Source organism: Microcaecilia unicolor, chromosome 5, assembly GCF_901765095.1.
Source record: "Microcaecilia unicolor chromosome 5, aMicUni1.1, whole genome shotgun sequence".
In the NCBI taxonomy this organism is placed as follows: Eukaryota; Metazoa; Chordata; class Amphibia; order Gymnophiona; family Siphonopidae; genus Microcaecilia; species Microcaecilia unicolor.
Window position 1 is genome coordinate 55,227,772 of NC_044035.1, and position 22,094 is coordinate 55,249,865.

General features: G+C 46.1%; 1 long non-coding RNA gene across 1 annotated transcript in view; it reads right to left on the reverse strand.

Annotated features, from left to right (window-relative positions):
* Positions 1-8,039, reverse strand: part of LOC115471117 — a 124,342-nt gene extending 116,303 nt beyond the window's left edge. The window contains exon 1 of the long non-coding RNA XR_003942280.1: positions 7,956-8,039. This is a non-coding gene — a long non-coding RNA (uncharacterized LOC115471117). The remainder of the gene's footprint in view (positions 1-7,955) is intronic.
* Positions 8,040-22,094: the final 14,055 nt, after the last annotated feature.

Here is a 22,094-nt window from a genome sequence, read left to right on the forward strand (position 1 = left end):
GGCCCTAGTCCACCCAGGCCCACCTGTGGCTACGCCACTGCTGGGCAGAAGATTTAAGTGTACTATATATGACAACTAGATCTTTTCTTGGGTGCTGACTCCTAAGGTGGACCCTAGCATCAGGTGACTATAACTTGGATTATTCTTCCCAATGTGCACCACTTTGCTTCTGTCCACATTAAATTTCATCTGTACATGTTTTTTTTATTTTTAGTAGAAATATTGTTGAAGGCTGAAAATCCTCAGAGAACTGTCCTTTTACAAAGCTCAGGAACTTAATAGTACAGAACACGAAATAACTCTTCACCCTTATGTCCACTCTTTGTTGGCTCTAAATGTACAGTCACTTGTTTCCTGGAGCACTCCACCCAGTTAGTCATGCTTTTTATCTCCACCATAGACATGGAAAAACTACCTCCAACTGTTAAAGAAGCAACTTTTGCCGCAGAGAACCATGGCTCAGTTGGCACTGTGAAAATGGGATAGTGGAAGCAAAAACACTAACTGAATTCAAGATGAAACGGAATAAGGAGACTCCTAGTCACAAATGAGGAGAAAGCCAGAATTCAACTAAAATTTATAGACCTCTTGTTTTTGTGCTATTTGAAAGATTAAACAACTATATTCCCTATTTAACTGTTCCACTCAAATCATGATTTTAGAAACTGCCATCATATCCCCTCCATGTCCATACAAAGAAATGAGTCGTGAAGGAGCATTTTTGATATGATGTCTAAGTCCGACTTTGGACGTTTTGCAAAAAACATCCAAAATCTGAATAGAAAAGAAGGTCATTTTCAAAAAAGAAAAACGTCTTATCTTTTTTTTTTTTTCGAAAATACTGTTTTGAACAAGGTGATTTAGACGTACTGTTTTTTGGTCCATTTGAAAAAAAAAAAAAAAAAAGTCCAAGTGCAAAACACACAAAATCAAGCCATTGGGATGCAGGAGGAGCCAGCATTTTTAGCAGACTGGTCCCCCACACATCCCAGGAGATAAATGGGGCACCCTAGGGGGGCACTGCAGTGTACTTCAAAAACATGCTCCCAGATACACATCTCACTGTTGCTCCCTTATTGTGTCTGCTGAGCCCCCCCAAAACCCACTACCCCCAACTGTACACCACTACAGTAGCCCTTATGGGTGAAGGGGACACCTATATGTGGGTACAGTGGGTTTCTGATGAGTTTTGGAAGGTTAACAGTTTCCACCACAAATGTGACAGGTTGAGGGAGATAGGTATGCGAGTTCCCCCAAGCCATGGTGCACTACACTGACCATTACACTACTCCAGGGACCTACATGCTGTTCCAATAGACCTGGCTCTAACATCTGAGGCTGTCATAGAGGCTGGGAAGTCATATTTTTATTCACATTTTGTGGGGGTGGTATTGGGCAGTCAACCCCTGATGCCCTCCAGTGGTCATCTGGTCATTTAGGGCACCCTTTTGTGCCTTATTCGTTATAAAAACAGGACTAGCTCAAAACATTTTCGTTTTAGTCCTGGACGGTTTTGTTTTGTTCCATTATGGCTATAAAATGTCCAAGCCTTAGGAACGCTCAAACCCTACTCTTAACACACACCCTGACACGCCCCCCCTTGTGTTTTAAACACATTTCTGACAGACTTCATAGAAAAACGTCTAAAAATTGGTTTTGAAAATATCGATTTGGACATTTTTGTGAGAAAAACGTCCAAATGCTGCTTTATGTCACTTTTTAGATGTTTTTCTCTTTCAAAAATGAGCTCCTTAGTGACTTAGAAGCATAGATCATGAATAGTGAGGAAGACATATCTGCAGGCACCATGAAGAGTGAACACCTGCAGAGCTGCTGACAAGAAGAAATCTCTAGAGCAGCATTTCCCAGTGTGTCAGCGTACACTCATATGCTTTCAGAACTGATCCGGTGTGCAACAGAAAAAAAAGAAAAGTCACCAATGCCTGATGCTCAGATTCAGAGAAGTAGACACAGTGCTTTTTTTGTGCCGGTACGCAACGGTACGGCGTACCGGCACCTTTTTTTTTTGCTCCCCCCGCCCCGTGACGGACGCAGTGCCAGCCCCCATTTCCGGCCGCTGCTGCTTCTCTTGTTGAGCAGCAGCGGCCGCTACACAAAGAAAAACATTTTTTAAAAAAACTTCAAACCTGGCTGAAACGCAGCACCCCGGCACTGTAGACAGCCATTAGGCATTGGCTGTTGCCCCGCAGCCGCTCCTCCTCTTGCCTCTACGTCACTGCGCTCCTCCGGGGTCTTCCTCCAGGGGCAGTGACGTAGAGGCAAGAGGAGGAGCGGCTGCGGGGCAACAGCCAATGCCTAATGGCTGTCTACAGTGCCGGGGTGCCGCGTTTCAGCCAGGTTTCAAATTTTTTTTTTTAATCTTCTTTTTCTTTGTGTAGCGGCCGCTGCTGCTCAACAGGAGAAGCAGCAGCGGCTGGAAATAGGGGCTGGTGCCGCATGCGTCGCGACTTCGCGCCATTCACGGGAAACTTGGCAGGGAGAGGGAAAAACAGATGGAAGGATGGGGAGAGCGAGGGAAAAACAGATGGAAGGATGGGGAGAGAGAGGGAAAAACAGATGGAAGGATGGGGAGAGAGAGGGAAAAACAGATGGAAGGATGGGGAGAGAGAGGGAAAAACAGATGGAAGGATGGGGAGAGAGAGGGAAAAACAGATGGAAGGATGGGGAGAGAGAGAGAGAGAGGGAAAAACAGATGAAAGGATGGGGAGAGAGAGAGAGAGAGAGGGAAAAACAGATGAAAGGATGGGAGAGAGAGAGAGAGAGAGAGAGAGGGAAAAACAGATGAAAGGATGGGGAGAGAGAGAGAGAGAGAGAGAGAGGGAAAAACAGATGGAAGGATGGGGGAGAGAGAGAGAGAGAGAGAGAGGGAAAAACAGATGGAAGGATGGGGAGAGAGAGAGAGAGAGAGAGAGGGAAAAACAGATGGAAGGATGGGGAGAGAGAGGGAAAAACAGATGGAAAGATGGGAGAGAGAGAGAGAGAGAGAGAGAGGGAAAAACAGATGGAAGGATGGGGGAGAGAGAGAGAGAGAGAGAGAGAGGGAAAAACAGATGGAAGGATGGGGAGAGAGAGGGAAAAACAGATGGAAAGATGGGGAGAGAGAGAGAGGGAAAAACAGATGGAAGGATGGGGAGAGAGAGGGAAAAACAGATGGAAGGATGGGGAGAGAGAGAGAAAAACAGATGGAAGGATGGGGAGAGAGAGAGAAAAACAGATGGAAGGATGGGGAGAGAGAGAGAAAAACAGATGGAAGGATGGGGAGAGAGAGAGAAAAACAGATGGAAGGATGGGGAGAGAGAGAGAGAGAGAGAAAAACAGATGGAAGGATGGGGAGAGAGAGAGAAAAACAGATGGAAGGATGGGGAGAGAGAGAGAGAGAGAGAAAAACAGATGGAAGGATGGGGGAGAGAGAGAGAGAGAGAGAAAAACAGATGGAAGGATGGGGAGAGAGAGAGAGAGAGGGAAAAACAGATGGAAGGATGGGGAGAGAGAGAGAGAGGGAAAAACAGATGGAAGGATGGGGAGAGAGAGAGAGAGAGGGAAAAACAGATGGAAGGATGGGGAGAGAGAGAGAGGGAAAAACAGATGGAAGGATGGGGAGAGAGAGAGAGGGAAAAACAGATGGAAGGATGGGGAGAGAGAGAGAGAGGGAAAAACAGATGGAAGGATGGGGAGAGAGAGAGAGGGAAAAACAGATGGAAGGATGGGGAGAGAGAGAGAGGGAAAAACAGATGGAAGGATGGGGAGAGAGAGAGAGAGGGAAAAACAGATGGAAGGATGGGGAGAGAGAGAGAGGGAAAACAGATGGAAGGATGGGGAGAGAGAGAGAGAGAGAGAGAGGGAAAAACAGATGGAAGGATGGGGAGAGAGAGAGAGGGAAAAACAGATGGAAGGATGGGGAGAGAGAGAGAGAGAGAGAGAGGGAAAAACAGATGGAAGGATGGGGAGAGAGAGAGAGAGAGAGAGGGAAAAACAGATGGAAGGATGGGGAGAGAGAGAGAGAGAGAGGGAAAAACAGATGGAAGGATGGGAGAGAGAGAGAGAGAGAGGGGAAAAACAGATGGAAGGATGGGGAGAGAGAGAGAGAGAGAGAGGGGAAAAACAGATGGAAGGATGGGGAGAGAGAGAGAGAGAGAGAGAGGGAAAAACAGATGGAAGGATGGGGAGAGAGAGAGAGAGAGAGAGAGAGGGAAAAACAGATGGAAGGATGGGGAGAGAGAGAGAGAGAGAGAGAGGGAAAAACAGATGGAAGGATGGGGGAGAGAGAGAGAGAGAGAGAGAGGGAAAAACAGATGGAAGGATGGGGAGAGAGAGAGGGAAGACGCTGGATGGAAGAATGCAGAAAGAAATAGGGGAGACACTGGAAGGATGGGGAGAGAAAGCAGAGCTGCTGGATGGAAAAGGGGAATAGAGAAAGACTGGAGAATAAGAGGAAGGGGCATGGGGAGAACAAGGGTGAGGAAAAGATGAAAAGCCACAGGTAGATGAAGGAAATTAAAGAATCGATAGTAAGAATGAATTAAATCTGGACAGAGAGAGAGCCTGAAAAATATTGAAGAAAGCAAAGAAAAAGGAGACAAAAAATGACAAATGGCACAGAAGAGTTAAGCGAAAACAAAGGAAAGGAGAATCACAGACTGGGACCAATATGGAAAGAAAAACAGTCACCAGACAACAAAGGTAGAAAAAAATCATTTTATTTTCATTTTAGTGTTTGTAATATGTCCAATTTGAGAATTTACATTGGCTGTCTTATTTTGCACTGGGTATACTACTACTACTTAGCAAATCTCGTTATTTTTTTCTCCTATAGTACTGTAATATTTTCAATGATGTCTGTTTATATGCGCCATGGCTGGTATAGGGGGTGTGGTTAATGTGGGTGTGGCTATCATAGGGGTGGAGCCATATGTGATGACCCCGCCCATAATGAGTACCGGCACCTTTTTTTCTACAAAAAAAGCACTGAGTAGACAAGTACTGCTCTCAGCACCAAGAGAAACCCGAGATGGCTCCTAAACATCTAGGAGTTTTTTTTTTCAAGCACACATGCCTCTTCTTCCTGGATAAAGCATTAGCCAGAGAGTATGGGAATTAATAGGCAGCATATATTGTAAGGTAGAGATAGCTAGGCCCTACTTTGTGCAGTATATAGTTGAATACCACATCTCTTCCAGTTCCCCTCACCTGAGTCTCAGAGTCCTCTTGGCTACTAGCAAAACGTTTAGGGGTAAATTCTCAAAAGGTTGTTGAAACGTAGGCACCGGGATAATGCATACTAAGCACAAATTTTATAACAGCAGTTGTGCAGTTAGGCACGTAAATAATAGTATTCTATAACCCATGAGTACAACTGCTTGACACACTTCCAACTTGTCCATGCCCCCCCTTGAAGTTGCATGCTCTCAAATTTGCGTACAAGACTTACAGGGCATTAATAAGGTAAACTGCTAATTATTGCTAATTAGCACCAGCTACTGGCTATAATTGGCCTTAACTCCAATTAAAAGCCAATTATTGAATTAACATGCGTAAATGACCTCGTTCTATTACCTGCGGGCATAAATTTGAACACACAAGTTGATAGAATTAGAGGGTTAGTACTTCCCTAGCATGTTCCTTGTGACCATGAGTTCTCTCCATGTCCACACTGCCCGCTTCAGAGGGGCAGGCGTGCTGCACAACATTTTTGTTAAAGTATGCCTTGGGCTTGAAAAAGAGAAATGTTGCCAAGCCAAACTAAACACTAAATTGTTTAATAACTGTATTTGCTTGATTCAAGCAAAACAGCTATGTATTCTGGTATTACTACTACTACTTATCATTTCTATAGCGCTACTAGACGTACAAAGTGCTGTACACTTGAACATGAAGACACAGTCCCTGCTCGACAGAGCTTACAATCTAATTAGGACAAACAAGAGATAAGGGAATATTAAAGTGAGGATGATAAAATAAGGGTTCTGAACAAGTGAATAAGGGTTAGGAGTTAAAAGCAGCATCAAAAAGGTGGGCTTTTAGCTTAGATTTGAAGAAGGCCAGAGATGGAGCTTGACGTAGCGGCTCCGGAAGCCTATTCCAGGCATATGGTGCAGCAAGATAAAAGGAACGGAGTCTGGAGTTAGCAGTGGAGGAGAAGGGTGCAGATAAGAGAGATTTACACAGTGAATGGAGTTCCCGGGGAGGAATGTAGGGAGAGATGAGAGTGGAGAGGTACTGAGGAGCTGCAGAGTGAATGCACTTATAGGTCAATAAGAAGAGTTTGAACTGTATGCGGAAACGGATAGAAAGCCAGTGAAGTGACTTGAGGAGAGGGCTAATATGAGCATAATGACACTGGCTGAATATTAGTCGTGCAGCAGAACTTTGAACAGATTGAAGAGGAGAGAGATGGCTAAGTGGGAGACCTGTGAGAAGTAAGTTGCAATAGTCTAAACGAGAGGTGATAAGAGTTCTGGTAGTGTGCTGAGAAAGGAAAGGGCGAATTTTGGTGATATTATAGAGAAAGAAACGACAGGTATTAGTAGTCTGTTGAATATGTGCAGAGAGAGGAGTCGAAGATGATTCCAAGGATACAAGCTGATGAGATAGGGAGGATGAGTGGTATGGTATTTACTTAAAATAAAATGTACCTTGAACATATATAAATAATAAGATATAGCTCCACAACCTTTGAAAAGCAAACATACCTTATGGCATCTTATATAGTGGTAGTCATTTTGACAGCAGGGGATGATGCCATTACTGCCTTGTCCTTTTGATAACCAGTTTGATCAGCAAATATTCTTTCACTTTCCACTACTACAGTATTTGACAACTCAAGGTGTTACTCGTTTTGATTTCTACCTCAGTACAAATTAGATCTCACACCTACTAATAATGTGTAAATTCACTTTCCAAATAAATAACATCACCCCACACAACACATGATGTTAAACTCCACAGCTCTTTGAATTCAGTATTTTGTCTCAGCAGGTTTAAGTGGCTATCACTTTCTCTTAATGTAATCTTAATTTTCATGCCATTACAAATTCCATGTTACCATCTCTTCCACCCCATAAGATCAGACTCCCACATATATGAATAACATTCCTATTTCTTTCCCCAACCAAAATGCAATGAATTAAAGGGCATATGATTCACTACACTAATTACATACATTTTTGACACTTCAGACTTTTAGAAGAAACATGACTACTGGAAATCCGACCCATAAGTTTAAGTTGCTTGAGTATTCAAATATTATCCTTAGTTTATTTTGCACTAGTCTAATATGCAAAGCATCATTCTTCAAAATCACAAATGCATGGTTAATGTAATAAAGATATCACCTACAACTTGCTTGCTGATCTTTCACGTATTAATACAACCACGACATGCCATTCTGAGCAGAGTTTGCTAGTCATGGTTGAATTAATATGTGAGTGCAAAAATCAACAATTCTGGGTATCACAGTGATTTTTCTCCCCTCACATGAATGGCATCGACTCAAGTGACCTATTAACATGACAATCACACTTGATTTCTCCTTCTCTCCCCGCCCCCGTTTCCCACCCCCACGCAACCACTGCGATTCTCTTTTATTTCTCCTTCTTCTAAGACTACTACTTTCTTCTGCCTCCATCACCGTGATCCTCTCGGACTTCTAACCTCCCCAAACCACCCGCAAATTACTGTGATATTCACCAAAGCACCTCTCATCCCTGGTCATCTTGACACACACGCACTCCACTCTTTCTCTCAGCAACATCTGCCCATGCATAGTATGTTATTATACCTCAAGGAACCTTCACAATGGATCTGGACCCACTTCACTTTTCTCTGTGCATCCGATTGTATGGCCTCTGCTCACCGTTCGCCCCTCTCAGTCTAGCTGTGGGATGAGGAAGCAGCTCGAGATCCCGACTTTGCCCTGAGCAGTGGCGGGTGCTCACCTGCGGCCTGCGCTCTGAGCAGGCGATAGATGGCCCCGCAAAGCTTCATCCGGCCGGCAGCTTTTCCCGCTCCAGTCAGCAAACTCCCACCCTGACCCTACCCGCACGTCCCCAGCCCCGATGCTTTAGGAGCGGGGAGGGAGGAGCCTCGGCAGTCGGCAGGCAAACGACCGCCCACACTACGTACAAGCCGTAAAAATAACGAGGCGTAAGATGATGATCAGTGCGCTGCGCATGCGCCTGGGACACCAGCTTGTGGACGGAGTTAAGTGCGTCACCTTAGTGACGCGAGGCGGGAAAAAGGCCTGAAATAACCGTGGAAAATGCTGTGTGATGATAGTGCTGTTTATGTTATGTTCATTGGAAAGTCAGGGTGAAAGCAAGCTAGAATCGCCAGTGTTTCAAGTTGGGGATCTTTAAAGGTTAGAGTCACTGCCACGCTGGGGTACAGCAGACGCTGATAAAAGTTTTCAATGTCACCACAACAAAAAAATGTTCCAATTTTGCTGTGTGTGTATCCGAAGTTTTAGCAAAGAGGGATTACTTCGACGTGATTTGGTACTATAATGAGAATAAAAGAATTCAACATTCATACGTTTCAGGCTTTAGAAAACATACTTAGGAAAAGTTATTTCAACCTCTGTATATGCTAAAATTTACAGGTCAATACATAGTAACATAGTAGATGACGGCAGAAAAAGACCTCCACGGTCCATCTAGTCTGCCCAATAAGATAAACTCATATGTGCTGCTTCTTGTGTATACCTTACCTTGATTTGTATCAGCCATTTTCAGGACACAGACCATAGAAGCAGGGTTGCCAGGTGGAAAACTTTTTTCGAGCCCAAATCCAGCCCAAAACCCGCCCAACAGTGTTGCCAGGTGGAAAATTTTTTTCCCACCCAATCCAACGCAAAAACAGCCCAAAACCCGCCCAAACTCAAACCCCGCCCCTGACACCCCCACCCCCGCGTCATCACCCCCGCCGTCACCGGCCCCGCCTCCCCCGTCATCGACCCCGCCCAAAACGTCACTAACCCCGCCCCCAGCGGCCGAAAAAACCGCCCGAAAAACCGCGGAAAAGAAAAAAAAGAAGCCCAAAAAACCGCCCACCTGGCAACACTGCCGCCCAATGTCAAACCCCGCCCCTGACACCCCCACCCCCGCGTCATCACCCCCGCCCAAAATGTCACAAACCCCGCCCCCGCGGCCGAAAAAACCGCTTTTAAAACCGCCCAAAAGACCCAAAAGGAGCCCAAAAAAACGCAACCCACCGCGGGCAAAAATTTCCCACGGCGGGTCGCGGAAAACCGCCCAATTGCCCACCTGGCAACACTGTGTAGAAGTCTTGCCCAGAACTAGCCCCACCACCCAAACACCAGCCCCGCCTCCCAATCTCGGCTAAGCTTCTGAGGATCCATTCCTTCTGCACAGGATTCCTTTGTGTTTTCCCATGCATGCTTGAATTCCGTTACCGTTTTCATCTCCACCACCTCCCGCGGGAGGGCATTCAAAGTATCTACCACTCCGTGAAAAAATACTTCCTGACATTTTTCGTGAGTCTGCCCCACTTCACTCTCATATCATGTCCTCTCGTTCTACCGCCCTCCCATCTACGGAAAAGGTTAGTTTGCGGATTAATACCTTTCAAATATTTGAACGTCTTTATCATATCACCCCTGTTTCTCCTTTCCTCCAGGTTATACATGTTCAGGTCCGCAAGTCTCTCCTCATACGTCTTGTAACGCAAATCCCATACCATTCTCGTAGCTTTTCTTTGCACCGCTTTCATTTTTTTTACATCCTTACCAAGGTACAGCCTCCAGAACTGAACACAAGACTCCAGGTGGGGCCTCACCAACGACTTATACAGGGGAGCAAATTTTAATGGGGCAGTATTTTTTATGGGCTTTGTAGTGCATATAGCTGCAGATCTACCCTTCCCCCATCTTTACCAGAAAAAAAATAACCTTATAGTGGTACTATAAAGGATGAAAATAAATGATGCATAATAACTTTCCCCTACTTCTCTGATGCTTAGCCATAATTAAATAAGCAGTATACAAACTTCTGTGTTTCCAGTTTGAGTTCTGTCGTTTTATTTTTGCTTCTTCTTCGGTTTCATGCCTCCTGCACAGGCAGTGCAGGCTCCAGCTTTGGGCCTGATCATAATTCTTCTTGTAAACTCATTTCACAGATGTCAAGAAAAGATATTAAAGGTTGCGAGAAACAGTGCAAACAAATTTTTGATGCAAAGAAGGCTGGCCCCTTGACTTTGGCATTGGAGACGACATCAGTCTCTATGGCTCTGAGAGCTTTATCAGACACTGGTGATGGATTAACATCGAGAGGGCCTCCACTTTCCTCAACACTGATAGCAGCAGCCGGGATCAAGCATCCTCTTCCCAAGGCAAGGAAATATTTGTTACCCTGATCAACACTGAGGGACTCTAATACCATATGTCAGGCAGCGGCCAATAAGCATTGGAATCAATCCCCCTCTATGCATGGTGTAAGTACCAAGGCATCAACATCACCCATGTTCTCTAAGCCTCCCCCGACATGAGAGCCACTCATCATCCGGGGAACCAAATGGGGTGTGACATCCTCCACTGAGCGAAGACTAGGTCACCGATTTGGCCACAATGACTTCAAAGGACATAATCATGCTAGCTGTACCCCAACTTTCAGTATTACCAAAACCTCTTTTTGGACATCTTTCTCTGAAGTCCGTCAGAAGGACGTCCAAATCTCAAGGGGGCATGTTCAAGGCGGGACTTGGCATTTCTAAGACATGGACGTCTTTCAGCAATAATGGAAGAAAACAAAGAAGTCCAAGACTAAAATTTAGACGTTTTGAGCTAGACCTGTTTTTATAGTGAATAACTGCAGTGGGAATTAAACCCACTTCCCCAGGATGGAAGTCTGCTGCACTAACCACTAGACGACTACTCTACTCCACACAGGTGCCCCAGATGACCACTGGAGGGACTCGGGGATCACCTCCTCTTACTCCCCCAGTGGTCACTATCCCCCTCCCATCCCTAAAAAATGTGATTAAAAATATTACTTGTAAGTCTCAGATGTTATACTCAGGTCAATTAGAATAGCATGCAGGTCCCTGGAATAGTCTAGTAGTGGTGCAGTGCACTGCAGACAGCTGGACCCAGGCTTCTACCTCCCCCTACTTGTTACACTTGTGGAGGAAACTGTAAGCCCTCCAACACCCACCAGAAACCCACTGTACCTACATATTGGTGCTTCTTTCACCTGTAAGGGCTATGGTAGTGGTGTAAAGTTGGGGGTAGTGGGTTCTGGGGGGCTCAGCAGAAAAGATAAGGAAGCAATGGTGAGATGTGTACCTGGGAGCATTTTATAAAGTCCACTGCAGTGCCCCCAAGGAGGCCCTATTGCTTTCCTGGGCTGTCATTTTTCCACTATTCTCCCTGATGCCAAACTTTTCTATTTTTTTTTATAACATTTGAGCCTTGTGTCTATTGTTTATCATTAGATTTGGGCTTTGAATTCAGATCTATAGATGAAAAGAAGATCTAATTACATATATCTAAATAGCAGAGTGCTGTTTTTCCATACTTCGTAGCAAGAGTGTATGTTCCCTAATTACCTGTCCCAATGCAACTGAAGCTTTTACCTCCTCAGTGCATGTAAATGGTTTCATCCCTGTGTGGATTCTCTGATGCCATCTGAGGCTTTCTTTCCAACCAAAGCTTTTACCACACCCAGGACCTGTAAATGGTTTCACTCCTGTGTGTATTCTCTGGTGCATTATCAGGTTTACCTTCTGACCAAAAGCTTTTACCAGACTCTATACATGCAAATGGTTTCTGTCCCATGTGGACTTTCTGATGCACTTTGAGAGTTACATTACACCAAAGCTTTTACCACACTTAGAACATGTGTATGGTTTCACTTTGTTGTGTATTTTCTTGTGGATTTTGTACGTTTTGCATTTGGATGTATTTGTTTGAAAATGGACCAAAAAATAAAACATCCAAATCACAGAACATTTTTCCAAACAGCATTTTCAAAAGGAAAAGAGACCTTTTTTGTAGAAAATTACCTTTCCTGTTCTGATTTTGGACGTTTTACAAAAAACACTACCTCCTATACCACGACTCTCCAATTTCCGCAGTAGTTTTTCATGAGGTACTTTGTGAAATGCCTTCTGAAAATCCAGATATACAATATCAACCGGCTCAGCTTTATCCACATGTTTGTTCACCCTTCAAAAAACATAGTAGATTGGTGAGGCAGGATTTCCCTTCACTAAATCCACATGTTTGTTCACCCCTTCAAAGAAATGTAGTAGATTGGTGAGGCAAGATTTCCCTTTACTAAATCCATGTTGACCCTTTAAATCCATGCTTTTGAATATTCTCTGTAATTTTGTCCTTAAGGCACCGATGTCAGACTCACCGGTCTATAATTTCCCGGATCTCCTCTGGAACCTTTTTTAAAAATCAGCGTTACATTGGCCACCCTCCAATCTTCCGGTACCACTCTCAATTTTAAGGATAAATTACATATTACTAACAATAGCTCCGTGAGCTCATTTTTCAGTTCAATCTGTACTCTGGGATGAATACTATCCGGTCCAGGAGATTTGCTGCTCTTCAGTTTGTAGAACTGCCCCATTACATCCTGCAGGTTTACAGAGAATTCATTAAGTTTCTCCGACTTGTCAGCTTCGAATACCATTTCCGGCACCGGTATCCCACCCAAATCTTCCTCGGTGAAGACCGAAGCAAAGAATTCATTTAATCTCTCCGCTACGGCTTTGTCTTCCCTGATCGCCCCTTTTACTTCTTGGTCATCTAGCGGTCCAACCGATTCTTTTGTCGGGTTCCTGCTTTTAATATACCTAAAAAAAATTTTTACTATGTGTTTTTGCCTCCAACGCTATCTTTTTTTCCGAAGTCTCTCTTAGCTTTCCTTATCAGCGTTTTGCATTTGACTTGACATTCCTTATGCTGTTTCTTATTACCGTATTTTTCGGACTAGAAGATGTACTTTTTTCCCCCAAAATTTGGGAGGAAAATGTGGGTGCGTCTTATAGTCCGAATATAGCGTACCTGCTCACTGTGGGGGGGGGGGGGGGGGCGGCCAGGGCCGGTCTTAGGCCGAGGCGCATAGGGCCTCACGCTCAAAGCGATGAGGAGGCGAGCCTGCCTGCCTGCTGCTTTTACTTATTGCTGGTTCGCCGCAACTTCAGGTATGCAAATTAAAGATTTCAAGGCAGGGAGCACGGTTGCATGAATGGAAAGTCGGGGAGCTGAGGGCAGACAGGCAGGTGGGCGGGGGTTTGAACGAATCGCTGGACATGGGGAGAAGAATTACTGAACATGGAGGGGAGGGCAGGAGAGAAAGGAGAATCATTGGACATGGATGGCAGGGGAGGACAAATTCCACTGCCGAGCCACACAGGTAGTGCAAAACTACTGTCCCCATACAAGAGTATTGCACAACCTGTGGTCCCCCAACAGATCTCTGCCACACTTTTTGCTTCAAAAATTTTTTTCCTATTTTCCTCCTCTAAAACCTAGGTGCATCTTATGGTCCGGTGCGTGTTATAGTCCGAAAAATATGGTACTTTCAGTCAGTTCCTTCCATTTTCTGAAGGATTTTCTTTTAGCTCTAATAGCTTCCTTCACCTCACTATTTAACCACGCTGGCTGTCGTTTGGTCTTCCGTCCTCCTTTTTTAATACTCAGAATATATTTGGCCTGGGCTTCCAGGATGGTGTTTTTGAACAGCATCCACACCTGATGTAAATTTTTGACCCTTGCAGCCGTTCCTGTAAGTTTGTTTTTCACCGTTCTGCTCATTTTATCATAGTCTCCTTTTTTAAAGTTAAATGCTAACGTATTTGATTTCCTATGTATACGTACCTCCCGCACCAGATCATGCGCTCCACTAAGGACTAGGTCTAGAATTTTTCCTTCTCTTGTCAGCTCCTGTAGCAGCTGCTCCATAAAGCTATCCTTGATTTCATCAAGGAATTTTACCTCCCTAGTGTGCCCCGATGTTACATTTACCCAGTCAGTATCGGGGTAATTGAAATCACCCATTATTATTGTGTTGCTCAGTTTGTTTGCGTCCCTAATTTCTTTTAACATTTCTGCATCCATCTGTTCATCCTGGCCAGACGGACGGTAGTACACTCCTATCACTATCCTTTTCCCCTTTACAGATGGAATTTCAATCCACAGTGATTCCAAGAAGTGTTTTGTTTCCTTCAGAATTTTCAATTTATTTGTTTCAAGGCTCTCATTAATGTACAATGCTACCCCTCCATCAATTCGATCCACCCTATCAGTACGATATGATTTGTACCCCGGTATGATAGTGTCCCACTGGTTATCCTACTACTACTACTATTTAGCATTTCTATAGCGCTACAAAGCGTACGCAGCGCTGCACAAACATAGAAGAAAGACAGTCCCTGCTCAAAGAGCTTACAATCTAGTAGACAAAAAATAAAGCAAACAAATCAATTAATGTGTAGAAGAAAGAGGCGAGGAGGGTCGGTGGAGGCGAGTGGATACAAGTGGTTACGAGTCAAAAGCAATGTTAAAGAGGTGGGCTTTCAATCTAGATTTAAAGATGGTCAAGGATGGGGCAAGACATAGGGGCTCAGGAAGTCTATTCCAGGCATAGGGCGCAGCAAGTCAGAAGGAGCGAAGTCTGGAGTTGGCAGTAGTGGAGAAGGGAACAGATAAGAAGGATTTATCCAGGGAACGGAGTGCACAGGAAGGGGGGTAGGGAAGGACGAGTGTGGAGAGAGACTGGGGAGCAGCAGAGTGAGTACATTTATAGGTTAGTAGAAGAAGTTTGAACAGGATGCGAAAACGGATAGGGAGCCAGTGAAGCGACTTGAGGAGAGGGGTAGTATGAGTAAAGCGACCCTGGCGGAAGACGAGACGGGCAGCAGAGTTTTGAACCGACTGGAGAGGGGAGAGGTGACTAAGTTGGAGGCCAGCAAGAAGCAGATTGCAGTAGTCCAAACGAGAGGTGACAAGGGTGTGGATGAGGGTTTTGGTAGAGTGCTCAGAAAGAAAGGGGCGGATTTTACGGATGTTGTAAAGAAAGAAACGACAGGTCTTGGCGATCTGCTGGATATGAGCAGAGTAGGAGAGAGAAGAGTCAAAGATAACCCCAAGGTTTCGAGCTGAGGAGACAGGGAGAATGAGAGAGCCATCAACAGAAATAGAAAACGGGGGGAGCGGGGAGGTGGGTTTGGGGGGAAATGAGAAGCTCAGTTTTGGTCATATTTAATTTCAGGTGGTGTTGAGACATCCAGACAGCAATGTCAGACAAGCACGCTGAAACTTTGGTTTGGATGCAAGGTGAGATATCAGGGGTAGAAAGGTAGATTTGGGAGTCATCAGCATAGAGATAGTAGGAAAAGCCATGGGATGAGATTAATGAACCAAGGGAAGAAGTGTAGATAGAAAAGAGGAGGGGACCAAGAACAGAACCCTGAGGTACGCCAACAGGCAGAGGAATAGAAGTAGAAGAGGATCCACCAGAGTGAACACTAAAGGTGCGGAGGGAGAGGTAGGAAGAGAACCAGGAAAGGACAGAGCCCTGGAATCCAAGTGAGGACAGGATATCGAGAAGTATGCTGTGATCGACAGTGTCAAAAGCACCGGAAAGATCAAGAAGAATGAGAATGGAATATTGACCTCTGGATTTAGCCAGTAATAGGTCATTGGAGACTTTAGTAAGCGCAGTTTTGGTTGAGTGGAGAGGGCGAAAACCAGATTGTAGTGGGACAGGAATAGCATGTGAGGAGAGAAAATCAAGGCAGCAGTGGTGAACAGCAGGCTCAAGTAATTTGGAGAGAAAGGGAAGGAGGGAGATGGGTCGGTAATTAGAGGGACAAGTAGGGTCGAGTGAAGGCTTCTTAAGGAGAGGTGTGACCACAGCATGTTTAAAGGCAGTAGGGACAGTCGCAGTGGAAAGTGAGGGGTTGAATATTAAAGTCACCAAGGATGAGAGAGGGGGAGGAAGGATCATGGAAGAAGGCAAGCCAGGCATCAAAGTCACTGAGAAAGGATGAAAGGGACTTATTAGGGGGACAATAAATGACCGCTATTCGAAGAGGCAGAGAAGAGAAAAGGCGGATAGAGTGGACTTCAAAGGAGGAAAAACAGTGAGATTGAGGTGGAAGAAGGGGTTGAAATCTGGAGGAGGGAGAGAGAAGTAATCCAACACCGCCCCCACGGCCAGCAGGGCGAGGAGTATGTGAAAAAAGATAACCGCCATGGCAGAGGGCTGCGACTGAAGCAGAGTCATCAGTGCAGAGCCAGGTTTCTGTTATGGCGAGCAGATGGAGGTGACGCGAGATAAAGAGGTCATGAACATATGGGAGTTTGTTGCAGATAGAGCGGGCATTCCAAAGGGCGCAAGAGAAGGGCAGAGAAGAGGAGGGGAGTAGAGGAATGGTGATGAGGTTAGAGAGGTCACGGTGAGATCTGTAGAGTTGGGATAATAGTTGGTGAGGAGGGCCAGGATTGGGATTGATGTCACCGGCTGAGAGGAAGAGAAGGAGTAAAAGAGAGCAGAGGAGAGTAGGAGAGGTGTGGCCATGAAGTTGTCGAAGGCGAGAGGTATTTAGGTGGAATGGGGAAGGCAAAATGGAAGGAAGAAAGAGATGAAGATTAAAAGCTAAGAGGGAGGAAGAGGGTAGGAGAGAAGTTGAGGTGATGAAGTTGATGTATGGGCAGTGAGTTCCTGTAGTGGAGAGAAGTAGGGGGTGAGGGAAAAGATTAGGAAGGGACAGGGCAAGAAAGAGAATGTGTATAGGGGCCATAGCGTGATTCAGAATTAGATATAATTGGGTGAGGTCAGTAGTGACTGGGAGAAAATAGATGTAAAGAGAGTGGATCGGAGTGGACCTGGAAGTCACTCTGATCCACTCCTTCCACCAGGTTTCAGAGATGCCTAGTATATCTAATTTTTCATTTAGTGTAATATATTCTAACTCTCCCATCTTATTTCTTAGGCTACTGGCATTCACATATAGACATTTCAAACTATGTTTGTTGTTTCTATTTACATCATGCTTAGTACTTGACAGTATTAATTTGCAATCTTTTGTCTGATTTTTATTTAAGGACACCTGATCTACTACAGTCTCTTTTGCAACCTCACTATCAGGATACCCTATCTTCCCTGTTTTGGTGATATCTTTGAAAGATACCTTATCCCGAACCATGTGCTTCTGAGCGACTGTCAGCCTCAGGGCCGTGCCTAGGGTCTCTGGCGCCCCTCTGCAGACTATCAGTTGGCGCCCCTACCCCCCGTGAAAATGATCACGCCCCCCCCCCCCCCCCCCCCCCCCCCCCGGTGAAAATGATCGCTCACCACTTGCCACACTGACAGGAATTGTCAGCAATATTCTTAGAAACAAATTGCTATACATTGCAAAATAAGATAGCAGATGTAAATTCTCAAAGTAGACATATTCCAAACGCTATTTAGACAAAAATTAAACTGAACCCCCAAGATGCCAGACTCTGCATACAATGCAACACCACAGAAACAGAAAATGTCCCCTAGTACTGTGCAAAATATAAAGACTGCAGATGTAAATTTGAAAAACACTAACAAGAACCAATCACCACTTTACCAATTAACAAATAGAAATAAAACAAATATAGAAAATAAAATAATACCATTTTATTGGACTAATACATTTAGCTTTCAGAGGCCAAAACATCCTTCCTCAGGTCAATACAGTATAGTGCTGTTACAGTATCCTATCCTGACCTGAGGAAGGGGGTTTTGTTCTCCGAAAGTTAGTCAAAATGTATTAAAATTAGTCCAATAAAAAGATTACCTATTATAAACATTTATTAACACAGCTACAATAATACTATATCCTAAAGCAAAAAAATAAAAGTAAATATTTTATTTACAGTTTGTTGTCTCTGGTTTCTGCTTTCCTCATCTTTTCACTGTCTTCCTTCCTTCCATCCAGCATCTGTCTTTGTTCTCTCTCTGCCATCCAGTGTCTGCCCTCTCTGCTGTCCCCTTCATCCAATGTCTGCCCTCTCTCCCTGCGCCTTCCATCTACATCTACCCTCTATCTCTGTCCCTTCCATCCACCATCTGCCCCTGTCTGCCCTCTCTCTCTCCCCCTTCCATTCACTGTCTGCCCTTTCTATCGCTTCCATCCACTGTCTGCCCTTTCTCTCTGTCCGCTCAATCCACCATTTGCCCTCCCTCTCCCATCCATCTAGGGTCTGCCCTCCCTCTCACTCCCCCTTCCATCTAGGATCTGTCCCCTCTCTCTGCCCCTTTTTTTCAGCCCCCAGTTCCAGCCCCACTATCCCACCAGACCCCAGTTTCAGCCCTAGCCCTTTTCTCCCACCAGTCTTGAGCTTCGGCCCCCCAGCCACTTCTCCCTGTCCCCTTTTCAGCCCCCAGTTTCAAACCCAGCCCTTTTCTCTCACTAGTCCCGAGCTTCAGCCCCAGCCACTTCTCCCTGTCTTCTTTTCAGCCCCCAGTCCCCACAGTTTCAGCTCTTGTCCCTTTTCAGCCCCCAGTCCCAGTACTAGCCCCCTTATCCCACCTACCCTCCTTTTCAGCCCCCAGTTCCAGCTCCCTTCATCCACATGCCTTGCATTAGGGCCTCCCCTTTCAGCCCCAGACCTCATCTGGGCTCCCCTCCCCATCCCCTTCTGTCATCTGGGCACCCCACCCCATCCCCTTCTGTCATCTGGGCTCCCCACCCCACCCCATCCCCTTCTGCCATCTGGGCTCCCCTCCCCATCCCCTTCTGTCATCTGGGCTCCCATCCCCTTCTGTCATCTAGGCTCCCCTCCCCATCTGGGCACCCCATCCCATCCCCTTCCCTTCTGTCATCTGGGCTCCCCTCCCCATCCCCTTCTCCCATCTGGGCACCCCATCCCCTTCTCCCATCTGGGCTCCCCACCCCATCCCCTTCTGTCATCTGGGCACCCCACCCCATCCCATCCCCTTCTGCCATCTGGGCTCCCCATCCCCTTCTGCCATCTGGGCTCCCCTCCCCATCCCCTTCTGTCATCTGGGCACCCCTGATCCGACCCGACTACCAGCTCCGTCGAGATGACAGCGGGTGTGGGGGGGGGGGGTGCTCCGCTCCCTCTGCTCCCACCCTACCTTCTTTTAAAAAATAAATCAGTAAAGCGGCGTGGCAGGCAGCGCAGCTTCGCGTCTGCCCTGCTTGTAAAACAAGTAGATCTCCTCGTCGGGCCTTCTCTCACTGGGTCCCGCCCTCCTCTGAGGTAACTTCCTATTTCCTCGAGGGCGGGACCCAGTGAGCGAAGGCCCGAGGAGATCTACTTGTTTTACAAGCAGGGCAGACGCGAAGCTGCGCTGCCTGCCATGCCGCTTTACTGATTTCTTTTTTTTTAAGAAGGTAGGGTGGGAGCAGCGGGAGCGGAGCACCCCCCACCCGCTGATACCCAGAAGAAGGCGGGACACTGAGGGAACCAATGAGTGCAAGGGAAGGGAGATGTCGGCAGCGCTTTCACCGACGCTGCTGCGACCGAGATAAAAGATTTAAAGTCCTCGGCGGGGCGAGGGTAAGCACCGCGGTGGCGCCCTCCAGCGGTGGGCGCCCCCCTGCGGCGCTTACCGCATCGGCACGGCCCTGGTCAGCCTTCCCCCCGTTTCTAGTTTAAAAGCTGCTCTATTTCCTCTTTAAATGCCGATGCCAGCAGCTTGGTCCTACCCTGGTTAAGGTGGAGCCCATCCTTTCAGAATAGGTTCCCCCCCTTCCCCAGAATGTTGCCCAGTTCCTAACAAATCTAAAACCCTCCTCCCTGCATCATCGTCTCATCCACGCATTGAGACTCCAGAGCTCTGCCTGTCTCTTGGGCCCTGTGTGTGGAACGGGTAGCATTTCAGAAAATGCTGCCCTAGAGAATCTGGATTTGAGCTTTCTACCTAAGAGTCTAAATTTGGCTTCCAGAACCTCTCTCCCACATTTTCCTATGTCATTGGTACCCACATGTACCAAGACACCCTGCTCCTCCCCAGCACTATCTAAAATCCTGTCTAGGTGTTGCATGAGGTCCGCCACCTTCGCACCAGGCAGGCAAGTCACCAGGCGATCCTCACGTCCACCAGCCACCCTGCTATCTATATGCCTAATGATCGAATCACAAACTACAAAAGCTGTCCTAACCTTTCCCTCCTGGTCAGCACTTGGAGACATATCCTCGGTGCGAGAGGATAGTACATCCCCTGGTGGGCAGGTCCTGGCTACAGGATTACTTCTTACTTCACCAGGGTGATGCTCTCCTTCTAGGAGACCTCCCTCCTCCAAGGTAGCACAGGGGCTACCAGACTGGAGGTGGGATTTCTCAACAACATCCCTGTAGGTCTCTTCTATGTACCTCTCTGTCTCCCTCAGCTCCACCAAGTCTGCTACTCTAGCCTCAAGAGAACGGACACGTTCTCTGAGAGCTAGGAGCTGTTTGCATCAGGCACACACATATGACATCTCACCAACTGGGAGATAATCATACATGTGACACTCAATGCAAAAGACTGGATAGCACCCCTCTCGCTGCTGGACTGCTGACTCCATCTTAGTGTTTTTGAGTTTTTCAATAATGTAAAACTTGCTACAGTATTAAGGATATTAGCCTAATATAAAAATGTCTTTTAGTTTATATAGTATAGTGTATGATTTATTTAGCGTTTCCTTCTTAGATGGTAATGAAATGTATTTAAAACTCTGTAAGAGCATTCCTTGCTTGTTACCCTAATTACAATAACTGACTATAAATGAAGAGTTGTCCTAGGGGTGGGAAGACTGAACTAGATCCTGCAGTGCCTGCTAGATTCTATCTGTTAATGCTGTGGTACAAAAGTTTTTAAAACTAAGTGGAAAAGACTGTGGAGATTAGTTGATAAAATTTGCTTTTTATATTTTTATTTTGCCTATCACTAACCTACAATTCCTCCTTTAAACCCAAATCTTTAAGTTCCCAAAGCACAAAGCAAAATAGTGTTCACTTACCAGAGAAATGTCCTCTTCTCTCTGAACTTCTCAGAAAGAAAGGTCAGTGAGATCTTTCCTCTTTATATTGTTTTGAATCTAAGGGGCCTTTTTTAAACAGGCTCTTTGAAGCTGACTCAGCAACCTATGCAAGTATTAATTAACACTTAATTGAGGTCACTGGATGTGCTACCTCTCCAGCAGACAAGGAACAGAAAATAACTCCCTTTTAGAACAAGAGTTTTTGGCTGTTTAGTTTCTACTTCTAGAAAAGGTTTCAGTTTAAAACTATGGGAAAATGCCTATTTCTAGAGAAAATTTCAGTTTAAAACTATGGGAAAAGGGTTTGTACACTATCCTGCTTATTTTCGAAGGAGAAGGCCGGCCATCTTCCGACACAAATCGGGAGATGGCCGGCCATCTCCTAAACCCGGCCAAATCGGTATAATCGAAAGCCGATTTTGGCCAGCTTCAACTGCTTTCCGTCGCAGAGCCAAAGTTAAAGGGGGCGTGTTGGCAGGGTACCGAAGGCGGTACCGGGGTGTGGCAAAGAGATGGCCGGCTTCTGCCGATAATGGAAAAAAGAAGGCCAGCTCTGACGAGCACTTGGCCGGCTTTACTTGGTCCATTTATTTTTAGGACCAAGCCTCAAAAAAGTGCCGCAACTGAACAGATGCCCACCGGAGGGAATCGGGGATCACCTCCCCTTACTCCCCCAGTGGTCAACAACCCCCTCCCACCCCCCAAAAAAAGTTAAACATTTTTGTGCCAGCCTCTATGCCAGCCTCAAATGTCATACCAGCTCCATCACAGCACTATGCAGGTCCCTAGAGCAGTTTTAGTGGGTACTGCAGTGCACTTCAGGCAGGCGGACCCAGGCCCATCCCCTCCCTACCTGTTACACTTGTGGTGGTAAATGGGAGCCCTCCAAAACCCACCCGAAATCCACTGTACCACATGTAGGTGCCCCCCTTTACCCTTTAAGGGCGATGGTAGCATTGTACAGTTGTGGGGAGTGGGTTTTGGGGGGGGGATTGGGGGGCTCAGCACCCAAGGTAAGGGAGCTATGCACCTAGGAGCAATTTATGAAGTCCACTGCAGTGCCCCCTAGGGTGCCCAGT